At 36.6% G+C, this 15,527-nt stretch overlaps 1 pseudogene; it reads left to right on the top strand.

Annotated features, from left to right (window-relative positions):
• The first annotated feature begins 243 nt into the window (after positions 1–243).
• Positions 244–15,521, top strand: LOC110697668 (annotated as a pseudogene).
• Positions 15,522–15,527: the final 6 nt, after the last annotated feature.

Raw genomic sequence — 15,527 nt, 5'->3', positions numbered from 1 at the left:
ACTTATATTACATTATCTTGCCATGATCACACCCTCTTTCATATTTAAAAAATTTCCTCCACCATTGCCTTTGCATATCACATACCTTTTATTATAAAAAATTTACAAGCTTAATAGGAAAATCAACAATAACTTATTGTATACATTTCTATGCAAAACATATGTTATGATTAATTTAGGACAAAAAATATACATAACATGATTCGTAGCTAAAACATGGAGTAGTAGATTGTACTCTAGGACTATATATGTACCCATTGTAAAACAACATGCTCCAATTCAAATATTCAATAGTAATTACTTAAACACTAGGAGAATAATAGCACAATCTTTGCCCCACATTAAGTAACAGAAACATACAAGTAAACATCATATAGTAAATACATTCCTACCTAATCTAAGAAGGTGAAGTAACCATAATTATAAACTATAACTTTATCTTCCCCCATAAATTATAATCACCACCAACCAAGATAATTACTATCCCTTCAAACAAACCAAAAAAATAATTCTCCCCTAATCTAGTTTCCTTGATCACCAACCATCACAATAACAAAAATACTCCGTACTCCCATAATAAACAGTTAATTACATGAAAAATCATTTGGGCCGTAAGTAACGGCCCGTAATGAACAAAACAAAAGAAATAAAAAAAACACCCTCAAAAATCTCCTGTTCAATTTCTCACTCTTCTTTCTGGATTGTTTGTTTTTCCAAAGTTTGCAAAAAAATTTACATATTTTTTCTCCACTACTTCTACTACCTGATCACACAACAACAACAAAGTATAGAGTATCACCAAATCCCTATTTTCTCTCTCCTAAACTTTTTTTTTCAGTTTTTTTTTATTTATCCTCCATTTTTCTGCCATGGATCTACTTCTTCAAACCTCGATTTCCTGTTTCTAGATCTCCGATTTTCTGTCACAATTTCAAATTCGAATTTGTTGGTTTTTGATTTTTGAATTTGTGATTGTTTATTTTTTATTTTGTTGTTGTTGTTGTTGTTGAGGATGAAGGTTCCGTGTTGTTCGGTGTGTCATACGAGGTACAACGACGAAGAACGAGCTCCATTGTTACTCCATTGCGGCCATGGATTCTGCAAAGAGTGTCTTTCTCGAATGTTCGCTTCTTCGCTTGACAACTCTCTGTCTTGCCCTCGGTGTCGCCATGTAACCCTAGTCGGGAACTCTGTCTCGGCTTTGCGGAAGAACTTCGCTCTTCTTGCGGTCACCGCTACGGGGAACTCGTCCTCGGATGATGACGTCAGCGATGGAGATGGTGTCGTGGAGAATGATGAATTTGAGGAGTACGAGGAGGATCGGAGGCGGAGCTCGAGTGCTTCGAGCTCGGGTGGGTGTTCTGTGGGCGGTGCGATTGAGCTGGCGAATCATGGGGAGTTGAAGTTTCTGCAGAGGATTGGGGAGGGGAAGAGGGCTGGGGTGGAAATGTGGACTGCTACCTTGGCGGGCGGGGTTCGGGCGGGGGGCCGGTGTCGGCATAAGGTTGCGGTTAGGAAGGTTTCGATTACGGAGGAGATGGATGTGATGTGGGTGCAGAGTCAGTTGGAGAGTTTGAGGCAGGCGGCGATTTGGTGTAGGAATGTTTGTACCTTTCATGGGGTTATTAGAGGGGTTGATAGTTGTCTTAGTCTTGTAATGGATAGGTGTTATGGTTCTCTTCAATCGGCTATGCAGCGTAATGAGGGAAGGTTGACACTTGAGCAAATTCTCAGGTTCGGGTTTTTACTCTTTTCGTCTTCTTTTTGATTTTGATTGGGTTAGAAATGTTGCAAACAGGTTCTGATTGTAGATTGTTGATGGGTTGGTGATTTTATTGTCAAAGATCATGATTTGCTTAATTTCCTGAATTGTATGTTAATTACCTAGAAATGAAGATCTTCACCTATTTGTGATTTAGTCTTTAAGCTCAGGTTGGGACTTTTGAGAACATTGTGAATGTGAAACTGGGTGGTTGTTATTGGGGAAGAACTTGGTTATTAGTGAGTGATGTTAGCCATGTTATCAGTTCCTGTATCATAAGCATCTCTGAGTGTTGATATTCGTGGAAATTTTTTGAGACTGCAATTAGCAGAAGCACTGAATGCAGCACAATGCAGGTCGTCTCTAATGGGAATGAAGCTGGCCTTTTTATAGGTTTTATGCCCCTCTTCTCATCTTCTGGCACTCTCTCACCGCCATTGCTGCTTTTAGCCAAAACCCTCTTCGTTTATATTTTGCCCCGATAACATTAATTTCCTTGTAAAAAGTTAGTACAAGTTGTGGGAAATGTACCTCCTCTCATCTTCTGGCACTCTCTGCTTCTAGCCAAAACCCTCTTCGTTTATATTCTGCCACGACAACAATAATTTCCTTAACAAAAACTTAGTACAGGTTGTGAGAAATGTAATGAATAGATATACTCCCTGTAGCCAGGGTATTCATGAACAGCGCAATCTAATGGGTCATGGGTTTGATTGCACCACATTAGGATCAATCGTCTAGACTAGTTTATTGTCAATTAAATCTCATTGGGATGGCTATGCAGAAGCACTTCAAAGTAAAATGATGGAAGTCACTTAATGGTTGTTTTTTTTGGGTTTCCTTTTGGTAGTTTTAGTCATTTTTTGTGGGGGGGTTTATAGGTGGGGAGTTGGGTTAGAGTTTAGTGGGCAGGGAGGGGGAGGAATGTAATAGACTAGGTTTTGGACTTCATATTTCAAAATTAGTGAGACATATGAATCAAGATGAAAGCTTGAATCTTTGATTGAAATGGCAAAAGGGTTACAAAATGATTGGTTGATTGCTTTAGGCTATTACTCTCTTTGATAACTTTAGGTTATCACTCTCTTTGTAACTTTAGGTTGTCACTCTCTTAGTAACTTTAGGTTACTACTCTATAACATAGTTCCTCACAATTCACACAATAAATCTACTGCCATGCTACATGCTATCTATACTCAAGCTTACTACTAATGTTATCCTAGCAATTAAAATAGTTTGTCTCCATTACAACAGAAGATCAGCCTATTCAATTCTTGTTGCTCTCCTCCTTAGTGGAACATAAATGAGTTTAGTCCATTAGTGCCTTGCTGTCATTTGCTTCCCGTTACACTTAGGTGGCAGCCCCATTGAGTCCATCACATGGAAGAGGAGAGGTAACCCTAATGGTTAATTAGATTACATGGACATGGCTGAAACCTAGAAATACTTGTGTCATAATTGCACGACACAATGTGGATTTGAAATCTGTTGTTGGAAACCTTGTCTTGTGACTGGACATGGAAACCAATTCAAGAGAGCAAATGGGGAAGAAAAGAGGAAGAAGTAATATAATACTCAGTGCTGCCTCAAGCGTCTTCTCCAAGGCATCCCCAAAACTATACTTTGCTCACTTTGTCTTAAGAAATCATTACTTATTCTTGCTAAAAAAGATCAAACCACGTTAGATTATGTTTGGAAAGGTGTGCCTATGTAGTGGGCATGTGCTAGTCATTTTTGACAAGGCACAATGTTGCAACAATAAGTGGTGGTTTTGCATTAATTTAACCTTTGAACATTGTTTTAACCTTGAAAGTAAATTGCACGTTGCTTCGATTAAGCATGCTTGGTGCTTGTCAAACCTTGTCCCTATTGTCTTTGTGCACTTTGAGCTATTTCCTCTCTTTTACGTCGTTAAGTTCTAGGTATGTTTATCACTTTTGTCTTTCTCTCTTCCATGTTAGATAGAATGCTTGTGTTAGATGTTAAATGATTTCGATTCTCACAATCCAATATGAAAACTACCTCTCAATTAATATTATGCTGTTTTTTTTTTTTTTTTTTTTGGGGGGGGGGGGGGAGGGGGTTTGGAAACAAATGGAAGTTTTTGGATATTTTATTTCACATATGCCTTGTCGCTTTGCATGTCCAAGTTAAGGTGATTTCTGACATTTAAAATTTTTGAATTTTGACAAGTTAGGCACTTGGAAATGTACCTAGTCAAGAACCAAGGTAACTAAAGCTATGGGATAGTGTGTTGGAGGGAGGAGGGGGGGGGGGAGTTGGATAGTCTCAAATGGCAGGGATAAAAAGTCTCGATCTTTGAATATGTTGAGTGTAGTAAATAACATTGAATTTAGTGCCCCTGAATCAATTGGAAATGAGTTAAAGGGGAAGGAATACAGATTTTCACTCTTGTTGGATAGAAGTTTAAATAAACATGGTCAATGTTTTATTTTCTTATAATTGTAATTGCTTTGACCAAAAATAAAATTCACTTTCCTTTAGGATTTAATTTTGTTCTCGGACTTTGTCATCTGTATATTGTATCAATGTGAGGTTGTTTTTGGAACTCGCCCTGGTTTGATGAAATTTCATCATCTTTAGAGAGAGAGAACTTCTCTGTAGTTTCATCTTCATTCTTATACCAAGGGCTACATCTTGATATATATGAACTTACCAACAAAGATTAATTTTTGAAATTAGGTAAGTTGTTGTTGGTGGTGGTGGTGGTGGTGATGGTGTGTGTTTGTTTTATTTTAAAAAAAAAAATATAATTCCTCCGTTCTTTTTTACTTGACCTGTTTCTTTTATTACGCTTGCCAATGCAGGGTTAACCATCAATAACTCTAAATCTTTATAAGTAAATATTATAAAAGTTATATATTGTGGTAGTACTTATTGAGATGATTCCAACAAGATTCCACGTGAATATGTTTTTCCTTACATCTACTTCACAAAAGATAGTCACAGGAGGGGTGGTGAATAGTGTAAAAGTCAAAGCGGGTCAAGTAAAAAAGAACAGAGGAAGTATGTATTATGACTGTATTCAGTGTAAAGAGAAGAGAAGACTGTCGAAATCTTTCTCTAATATATTTTGGTGCTTGAGTTGCATTCTTTCTCTTAAGAATAATGAACTCACCCTTTGGATTTGATGTATTGATGATGATTAAGATGCTAACTTTTTTGGGTACAAGGCTTGTGATAAAGTTAACAGAAATATTCTTTTGAAGGGCACCAACTGCAGTTCACTATGATGCATGAAATCATTCTTTTCTATTGCATTGCTACTATGTTATTTCACTTTGATGTGCTAAAAACCTTTTTTATTATTGCCCTCCTGCAAGCTTGCAGCTTTAAGATAAACCATGCCACTGTTTTGAAAAGTTTTCTGACATACAGCATGCCTCTGTTTTGGGTGTACTTTAGGCCTAGTTTTCTTTATTCAATTTTATGAATTTGAACTAATTTTACTTGCTAATACTAAATTTACTGATTTTTGCTGATTAATTTTTACTATTGCGCTTGTGTATTTCTTAACGGTGATACTTTTTTTCTTACTTCTTAATTAGATTATAGTAGTTTTATTGATTAAAACTGATTTTACCCACTTTTATGAATTTGAACTATATATATTAATTTTACTGATTTTTACTGTTGCACTAGTGTTTTTTCTATTAAAGAGTTACTTTTTCCTTTACTATTAATTTGACTATTGTAGTTTTTATTGATTAAAATTGATTGATACAGTTTTTGACGGAAGAGAACAAAGTCTTAAAAGTTAGTGGTGGACCTTATCTTGTAAATAAAATAACTTAGGAAACAAAGAGAAAGACAAATAGATTGAGGATTATAGTCATTCTAACATTCTTTTTTAATTCTTTTTCTGCTGGATATTAATATAAGTTCCTTCATTCTTTTTTAGTTGACTTGTTTTAACTTTTGACACTATTTACAAACTCTACTTTGACTTGTTTTGTGATTTATAGTTATGACTTTATGATAAAACGCAGTCATGTTGGATTTTGTTAGAATCATCTTAATTTATATTTACATGATATCATCTTTTTAAAATATTACTTGTTAGTAATTAGAGATATTAATTGTTGAACTTGTGCGTTGGCAAACTTAATCAATCAATCAAAGCCTTAATCCCATAAGTGGGGTCGGCTACATGAACCAAGTTTGATTATTCCGTGTAATCATCGACAAAGATCCTCCTCCTCCATCCTTTACGATCCAATGCTTCCTCATGCATATACTTCATATCCTTCCTAACTCCTTCCAACCAAGTCATTTTCGGTCTCCTTCTCCCTCATTTATAAAGTTGTTGAACTTGTGTGTTGGCAAACGTGATAAAAAAAATGTGTTAACAAAAAAATAATGGAGGAATTATAAAGTTGTACTCCTTTTTATCTTTTGTTTTTTGTTTCATAATATTTTTTTATTTCTGTAAATATTTAATCACCCATTGCCTTTCTCTCTTTCCACTATGTAATATGAAGTATATTGTTGGTTACATCCCTTTCACTACATATATACCCTTTCCCTATGAACCAAGCACTACATTTCATTTATTCTAGCTAGACGGGATGTATGGCATTATTGGCTATATATTGTATTCAGAAACTTATGGCTTGCACAGTTCAATCCTTATAGGCGTAGTCATGCTTCTGGTGTTGTTTGTTTGTGTGGACTTAGAGTTGAAATTATATTTCTGAAATCTAAAAAAATTGAGTTTTTGAATATTTTAGATATGGAGCAGATATTGCCCGAGGAGTTGCTGAACTTCATGCTGCTGGTGTTGTTTGTATGAATTTAAAACCATCTAATATTCTTTTGGACGTGACTGGTCATGCGGTGGTCTCTGATTATGGACTTCCAGCAATCCTGAAAAAGCCAATATGCAGAAAAGCTCGAGCTGAAGGGGATTCCTCAATAATTCATTCTTGTATGGATTGCACGATGCTTAGTCCACATTATACGGCTCCAGAGGCATGGGAGCCGGTCAGGAAATCGTTGAACTTGTTTTGGGAAGAAGCTATAGGGATATCTGCAGAGTCTGATGCATGGAGTTTTGGATGCACCTTGGTGGAAATGTGCACTGGGACTGTTCCGTATGTACCATGTATCCATTTTTGATTGACTTTTTATATTCATGGTTTATCTATTCGCATGCTGGTCTTGTTTAGTTGAACACAGAATAACTTTTGATGTGTATCGCCTATTATTGGCATCCAGTTGGGCAGGTCTGAGTGCTGAGGAAATTTATCGCACAGTTGTCAAGGCTCGAAGATTGCCTCCACAATATGCTAGTGTAGTTGGTGTTGGAATACCGAGGGAGCTGTGGAAGATGATTGGGGAATGCCTACAGTTCAAACCATCTAAGCGCCCTACTTTCAGTGCAATGCTAGCCATATTTCTTCGTCATTTGCAGTCACTGCCTCGAAGCCCTCCTGCAAGTCCAGAAAAGTAAATATTTCTTATTTATTTTTTCTCATTCACCTCTCTTTTAAAAGTTTGTTAACCTTGTTTATCTCTTTCCCTCCTTTCATATGTGTGTGTACCTGCGACTGCATTGATCACTTCTGCTGTAATTTCCTCTTTTGGTGCTTTTCTTGTTTCTTCCTTAATTGGGTATATTATCTTGTTCATGTACACTTGTAATGGCAAATTTCCAGCGATGTTGAAGCTTGTTCCACAAATTTAATTGAGCCGTCCCCAACATCTGTCTTGGAGGTGTACCCATATAATCCCAATCAACTGCATCAACTAGTTTCTGAGGGGATTTGAATGGTGTAAGGTTGGTGCCCTGCTGATTATGAGGGCCGAATGGGCATTCTTGTCTATGTGTCTGATTTTTGTAGCTGTATTTGCAGAAATTTTCTTGCGAAGGCTGCATCTGGGGCAGGAAGCAGTGCAGTGTCTTCGTTACTAGAAGCACAAAATAATGATGGCAGACTGCGCTCCACCTTGCCTGTAGAAGAGGGAGTTCTGAACTTGTTGAGGCTATTTTGGAGTACAAAGAGGCTGATGTAGATATTCTTGATAAAGATGGGGATCCTCCACTAGTCTTTGCTTTGGCAGCTGGATCTCCTGAGTGTGTTCGTGCCCTTATTAAAAGAAATTCTAATGTGAGATCTAGGTTAAGGAAGGTTTTGGGCCTTCTGTAGCTCATGTTTGTGCATACCATGGTCAACCTGATTGCATGCGTGTACGTCTTCTATGATCTCTGTGATATTTTGTGGTTATGCCTCTTGCAGTTACTTTTGTTTGTTCTTCCATTCCTATATATGGTTACTAACTTGATTGGGACTTCCTAATTCCTATATAATATTTGTTTACAATGGCAGGAATTATTATTAGATGGGGCTGATCCTAATGCTGTCGATGATGAAGGTGAATCTGTGCTGCACAGAGCTGTTGCGAAGAAATATACAGACTGTGCTTTGATCCTACTGGAACATGGAGGCTCTAGATCAATGGGTGTTCCGAATTTAAAGGAGTTGACGTATGTATATCTCCACTGTGCTGCTCCAATTTTCATTCATGATTGTCTTTAGTTAAATTGAAGGTTTAACTGTAGCTAGCTTGGAAATGTACGTGGAAAAGTGATTGTTCCAAAATATAGGATAGGGATATACTTTATTGGCATAATATATATGTGAAATATATCAAGCACAGAAACATGCATGGGGGGAGGGTAATGTTCTGGCCCTTCTGGATACAGGAAACTGGAGGAAGCGTAATCAGAACATTTGGGGTATGCATAAACTTGCATTTATATCTGGTATAACATTTGCATGTTTTTGCTAAGTACTCGAGATTCAAAATAGATCATGTGTTGTGTTGGGCCTTAGTTTAAAACTAAGGTTTGCAACATTAAATTGTAATGTGCTATAGTGACCCCGAGGAACCTGATATAGTCTAGGCAGTTTGGTCAAGTTTGCGTGGTACATCATCGTTAAGTAGAGCAAGCTTTTAGGATTTAAATATGTTCTTAGTAGATATAGATTATTGTAGAATGTACCTGTAATACTTAGTCTTTGTACTTGTGTAATTTTTTTGATAGTGTGCTATGTGTCCTTTTTGTACCCATATATCCCACTCACCCACATATTGTGGAGGTTTGAAAACTCTATCTTTAGGGAGCTCGTTTATTAGGTGATTGTAAAATAGAGACTTTCATTTGTACGTAAGCTCACACAAAGAAATCATTCTCAAGGCATTATAGCACTTGTTTACCTCCACTCTCAAGCTTTACTTGTTGCATTATCCTCCTAAATAGCAATGGGTAAAACTTGATTTGTTTTCCAATTAGAATGTGAAGCAAGTGGCCCATATGTGTGTCTAAGTCTCTAAGGTGTTCAAACTTCAAAAATAGTCCTCGTTTGACTTGCAACTCTCTTGGTTATTGGGCATGGATGAAGTATAGATTTTTAATGTAAACTTTAATGGTCGCTAAAGGGCTCTAAAAGAATGTTGGGAGGTACTTAAAATGCAATGATAACCCCCCTTTTTATTTATTTTTTTTTTTTGGAAAATTTGTCGAGAATAAGCCAACCTTTGCATGGTTAGCTCAAAATAAGTCAATCTTTTGATTAACTAAAAATAAGTTTAACTTTTTTTTTTTTTATTGAAAAATTATTTATTTTTAATTAATTATTAAATTTTTTTTAAGAAAAAACCCACCACTACAGGCCACCCCTCCACCCCCACTTCACTCCGGCCACTGCAGCATAGACCACCTCCTCCACGGATGCTTTTCTTTCTCTCCCCTCCCACCGCCAGCCCTCCTCCACCCCTAACCCCTCTCGATCTCTTCCCCCCCTCCCTGACGTCGGCCGACCCTTTTCCCTGCCTCCTCTCTTAGCATCGGCCTGCGCAGGCCGAGATCAATCACACCGAAATGGCGAAACCCACCTAAAAACTGCCATACGTAATTCAAATCCCCACATTAATCTCTGAAATACCACCATAGTTACCCCAAACCCATCCCCTAATCACCGAAACCAACCCTTAACCACCAAAAACCCACCCTACATCCCGATTCAACCAACCTGAAACTCGTAAAAAAAATAGAGAGATGGGCGAGAGAGAGCGGCGACGGCGGGAAGGAATTGAAGAGAGAGAAAGAGATCGGCGGTGGTCGGTGAGGGAGCTAGATGTGGCCGGCGGGGGTCAGTGGGGTCTGTTCTACGTTGGAGGGAGGAGAATTTTTGTAAAAAAATTAATATCAAACAATTAATTTTGATTAAATTAAAATGAACCAATCCTTTTATGACATGTGGCATACTTAACCTGAACAACCGGTTACCCCCAAAAACAACAAGTCATGACTTATTTTGGGAAGATATATTATAAAGGTTGATTTATTTTTGGTTAATCAAAAGCTTGACTTATTTTGAGCTAATCGCGCAAAGATTGACTTATTTTTGACAAATTTCCCTATTTTTTTGGGGGGAGGTGATGTTGTATGAGATAGGAGCAGCATTTGGAAACTCCCATTCTTTTTGTAGGAAAAATTTGGGCTAATAAATGAAGACAATGGCTTAGTATCATTTCGATGTTGCTTTTATATATTGTCACTGTCTGTATATCCAAGTAGCTTACTCATGGGTTATACTCGATGGGGATTAGGTCGCACCATTTTTAAATAGTGACAACAAACTTACCTCTTTTAACTACAAAATCAAGAGAGCGAGGGATAACTCAAGTGGTTAATGCTTCCCACCCGATTCTAGGTGATCCTGGGATCGATTCTCATCACTCGCCCTTGTGGCTCTCTAAACACCCAAAAAAAAAAACTACAAAATAAGTTATTTGATAGTCTCTCCAGCCCAGAAAAGTCTTGGTCTAAAAGTATGAATTTGATAAGACAGTCAACTATACTTTCAGACTTGTGATTCTTTAGCGGTAGTTTTTATATATACTTTATGATAGTTGCTTTTTATGAATTAGCTATTATAGTTTATAAAAGAGTGATAAGTTTTTTCCTCAATTATTTTAAAGGTGATGTTGCTTACATTTTTGCCAGCTCATGAATTCTTTACATTTCCTCTTTTATCCATAATTCTGTGAAGAACTTTTTACACTTCTACCCTTCCTGTACTCTCTTCCCTACTTTATCTTACACAAAGCCCACTTTAAAAAACCTCCATAATTTTTTACATAGACCTCATTTACTAGACTACCTCAAATACTTATATTTTCACATGGCCTACTTGCGTTGTCTTTCTCCCACCCTCCTTTACCTTTGTGCAAATTGTAACTGAAACTAACTCAAAGAATCAAAGGTAATTACTTAGAGAGATCAGCCAAGGCAATATAAGTAGCACAATGTGGTGGTATTAATTATTATTCTTTCAGCTAATTAATTTGTAAAGGTTGCTTAAAACCATTGTTGTTGCAGCGAGTTGTGCCTTTTAATATTGAAGATATTGTCAAAATAAATTGCATTAACTATTATCATGGTTAGATGAATTCTGTTATATTACTAAGTCATTCATGCTAATCTATGAAGAGAGGGAATTGGGACAAAGTTCTAAAGATAATTGCACTATCTGTTGATTCTATAAGAAATTTAAATTACAACAGTGGGATTAGAAACATGATACAAAGATCACCCCCTTCTGATTGAATTACAACAATAGTGGGATTAGAAACATGATACGGTATTTTTTGCTGCATCATGTATGCATGTGAATGTGTGAGAAGACACTTTGCTCAATCCTGTGCTGTTATGATTTCATTCTTCCATAAGTATTGTTTCTCTGTAACTAACGCAGTAATGTCACAGACCCTTGCACCTTTGTGTAGCAACATGGAATGTAGCCGTTGTGAGAAGATGGGTTGAAGTTGCTACCACCGAGGAGATAGCTGATGCAATCAATATACTAAGCCCATCTGGTACAGCCTTGTGTATGGCTGCAGCTGCTAAGAAAGACCATGAAAAAGGTGCACTTAGAAAGAGTTTTTTTTAATTACTATGAAGTGTTGCTCATTAATAATAGCCAGTCATGCAGGCTACATATCTGAATAGTTTTTTTTTTTTTTTTTTTTTTTTTTTTTTTTTTTTTGAGTACTCCCTCCGTTCCCAAAAGGAGGTCACATTTGGTGGTTTTACATTGTTACTTCCTCCGTTCCTAAAAGAGGGTTACATTTGCCGGTTTTGGCGTCCCCCTCTAATGGTTATGTTTCAATTATTCTTAAATTAAAATAAATTTTTTTTTACACATTTTTCTCATACATACATATATTCCATGCAACTATCCCCATTAATCAAAATATTTACATATTCCCAATGCAACTATTCCTATTTACCTACTCTCAATACAAATATTCCTATTTTCAAAGTTAATTTAGCTTTGAAAATAGGAATGTTTGCATTGAAATTCGGTAAATACTTTTGTATATAGGAGTAGTTGCATTGGGAGTATGTAAATATTTTGATAAATGGGGATAGTTGCATGGATAATATGTATGTATGAGGGAAATATATAAAAAATGATTATTATAATCTAGCAAATAATTGAAACGTAACTATTAAAGAGGAACGCTTAATGGAAAACGTAACCCTCTCTCAAGAACAGAGGTAGTAGCGTTCTTTCCTGTTTCATAAAATATCCATTAATAAAGATATTTTTTGAAGAACTAACTAGCTTTATGCTGTTGTTGTGATGCTCTGTTGTGAAACAAATTACATGATGCAAATTAATAATTTTTATTTCTTCTTGAGGAGCTTTTGTGAACAGTGAGCTTGATAAGACTTTAAAGGAATTCTGTGGCTCGTGGGTTGCTCCACATTTCCTCTGTTCTATATATATGCAATGGACTTATGTAAGGGGGGGGGGGGGAATTTTAGGCACTCTCCTTATAAGTTAGTTATGGGTAGCTTATTTGTTAGGGAGTTTGTTTTGAAAGAATTTCTACTAATAGAGAAGATTAAGAGGGGAGGGGAGGGGGTGGGGTGATGAGGAAGGTATTTTGAATTTTGTTGAATGTTTTTGCTAGCATGTAGGTTGCTAATTGGGAGTGAACCAGGCCACTCAAAAGCTTGGTAACTATCCTAAATTATTTCTAGTAATTCTAGTTTATTAATCAATTTATATTTTCTGCACCAATTGCTTAGCTATGTTAAGTTGTAGCAAAAATATTGCACATTTACTTTTTAAAGAAGTTATCAAAAATATTACATCATACCTCTTTTAGGAAATCCTATATCTCAAACACTGCAAGTATCCAATATATTCATACGAACATTTCTAACTTCCTTACTTGGGTTTTGTTGGTAATTCACATGGTTTTGTGGTCCCTTCTAAACCTTTTCCCACTTCCTTTGCCTCCCTCTATGGTGCATTCTAATAGAACAGAGGAAATAAATTATTTTTTTACCTGAGTTTTCTTGTCTGCTGTCTGTCTTCTTTTGCTGTTTTCATGTCTCTTGTTCACTTTTGGTATTCTCTACCCGTAATTTATTTAGAAAATCCTTGTTTTTCTCTTTCTTATTTATTTCTTAAAAGGTTATGGCGGTGACCTTTTGAACCGAGTTTTTTCTGATCACAATCACATGCTTTTCTACATCAGTACATCTACATGATATTAGATTGTGTTGCATTTCAGCTTTTTTCTGTTTAATTGTTGTTGCATGTTACTATTACCCACTACTGGTGTCCATATCGCAACATGTCTGCCAACGTATGCACTTATCTTTCATCCTTTTCCCATTAGCTGCACATTGAAAATTTGGTTTCCTGGTGTTGCTCATCTATTGAATGAAAATGCACCAGGAATCCCAGCCTTGTCTTTCCCATTTCTTGCATTTGTTGGCATCGCCAGTTCAATTTATGTTTATAATATCTCCTTTCTTAGCTTACTTTGTGACTGCTTCAAAGCGAACGTGGTTATCAGATTTCAGTTTTCTGTTATAAACCACCCCAGAGACCCCTTCCCAGTCCAAAAACAAAAAGACATAAAGTAGGGAAAAAATGTAACTAATTTTTTTTTGTATGATCTTGACTCTGCTATTCTTGTGGAGGATCCTCTTAGGATTTTAAGGTGTTCTAACCTTGGTGAAAATTATTTGTTGTTTAGAGGGACGAGAATTGGTGCGACTGTTACTTGCTGCTGGAGCTGACCCAACTGCCCAAGATGCTCAACAGAGAACTGCTTTGCATACAGCTGCTATGGCTAATGATGTGGAGCTGGTGCAGGTGACAATTTTTTTATGTTTTTATGTGCTTCAAACTCAGAGAAAGCCATTAGTGTTTGTCATAGTGGTACTAGACTTCTATTACTTGTTCATTGACTAGGCAACTGTTAATGAGAAATTGGAGTGGAAAACCATCACGAGGAAAACCAATTTGGAGCCCTGTCAAACTCTGTACTGTGTAGATGTTGCTTGCTGGAAATGGTTGCGAAGATTACATTTATGCAGTTTTAGACTACTACATATGGAAAATAATTGTATCAGAAGTTAGCGTGATCAATGTAATAGCGTGATCAATTGAATATACTTTCAGTGCCTCACAAACTTTCACAATGGCAGAATATATCAAAAAGGTTTAGCATACCTGAACTATATTGCTTGCTCATATATATTTTCAATCTTTTTGCAGATCATTCTGGATGCTGGAGTTGATGTCAACATTCGTAATGCGCACAAACACAGTACCTCTTCATGTGGCTTTGGCTCGAGGTGCAAAATCTTGCATTGGGCTCCTGCTGTCGGCTGGAGCGGACTATAATTTCCAGGTTCTGCTCACGTCTTGCTACAGTATTAGTGGAAATAGTTAACTGTGTGATGATTCTATCTTCCCTAAATTGTAGCACATTGGCTGCACACATGAAAAATATTTACTTATCCAGTTATCTCCTCTCATATCACCTCGCTCCCCTACCTCCCCACGAAAAATATTTTTTGCTTGAGGTTTGACTTTTGGTCTTGTGGACGTCTCTTCACAAAAACATTATTTTTAATTTACCATTAGGGTCGATCCTATCACCTGATCTTGAGAAACCTTTCTAAGATCTATTGTAGGAATCTGATCTCGGCAACCTCAATAATTTACCAAGGGATAAAAATCTCTGTTAGTCTATGACTTATTTTTTCTCTTGTATCTTGTATCCTTTGGGATGTTTATCAGATTACTATATTCCTTATCTTCAGGATGATGAAGGTGATAATGCTTTCCACATAGCAGCTGATGCAGCTAAGATGATTCGTGAAAACCTCGAATGGATTATTCATATGCTAAAGTGTCCAGATGCTGCCGTTGATCTGAGGAACCACAGGCAAGTGTTAAATGCTTTGAATCTCATCACTTTGATTTTGTTCTCTTGCTATTTTATGTTTCTTTTCTTATCCAGTGCTGTATGATGCTTATTGCCAATAGTTAAAGATTGATATAACCAGATGTTCTTTACCTTGTCAATTCATAGATTAGTATATAGTCTGGTTAAAGTTGAACTAATCAAGAATATGTGTTATGAGTATTACTTATGCGGTATTGCATGTTTTCTGACGGATAACAGTGGTAAGACTTTAAAAGACTTTTTAGAGGCCCTTCCTCGAGAATGGATTTCTGAAGACCTGATGGAGGCACTTTTGGATAAGGGGGTTCAACTGTCTCCTACAATGTAAGCATTGTAAATTCCAAGAGCACAATTTGGACCATCTTTTTCTTTCCTTCTAATTGTTAAATCTATTTGTTAATTGTTTCATGTAGTTATTTAGCTGGTGATTGGTGTGAAATTTAGAAGAAGCGTC

This window comes from Chenopodium quinoa, unplaced genomic scaffold (genome assembly GCF_001683475.1).
Source record: "Chenopodium quinoa cultivar QQ74 unplaced genomic scaffold, ASM168347v1, whole genome shotgun sequence".
Classification (NCBI taxonomy): domain Eukaryota; kingdom Viridiplantae; phylum Streptophyta; class Magnoliopsida; order Caryophyllales; family Amaranthaceae; genus Chenopodium; species Chenopodium quinoa.
The sequence above is the reverse complement of the archived record's forward strand: the minus strand, read 5'-3'. Positions and strand labels throughout refer to the sequence as shown.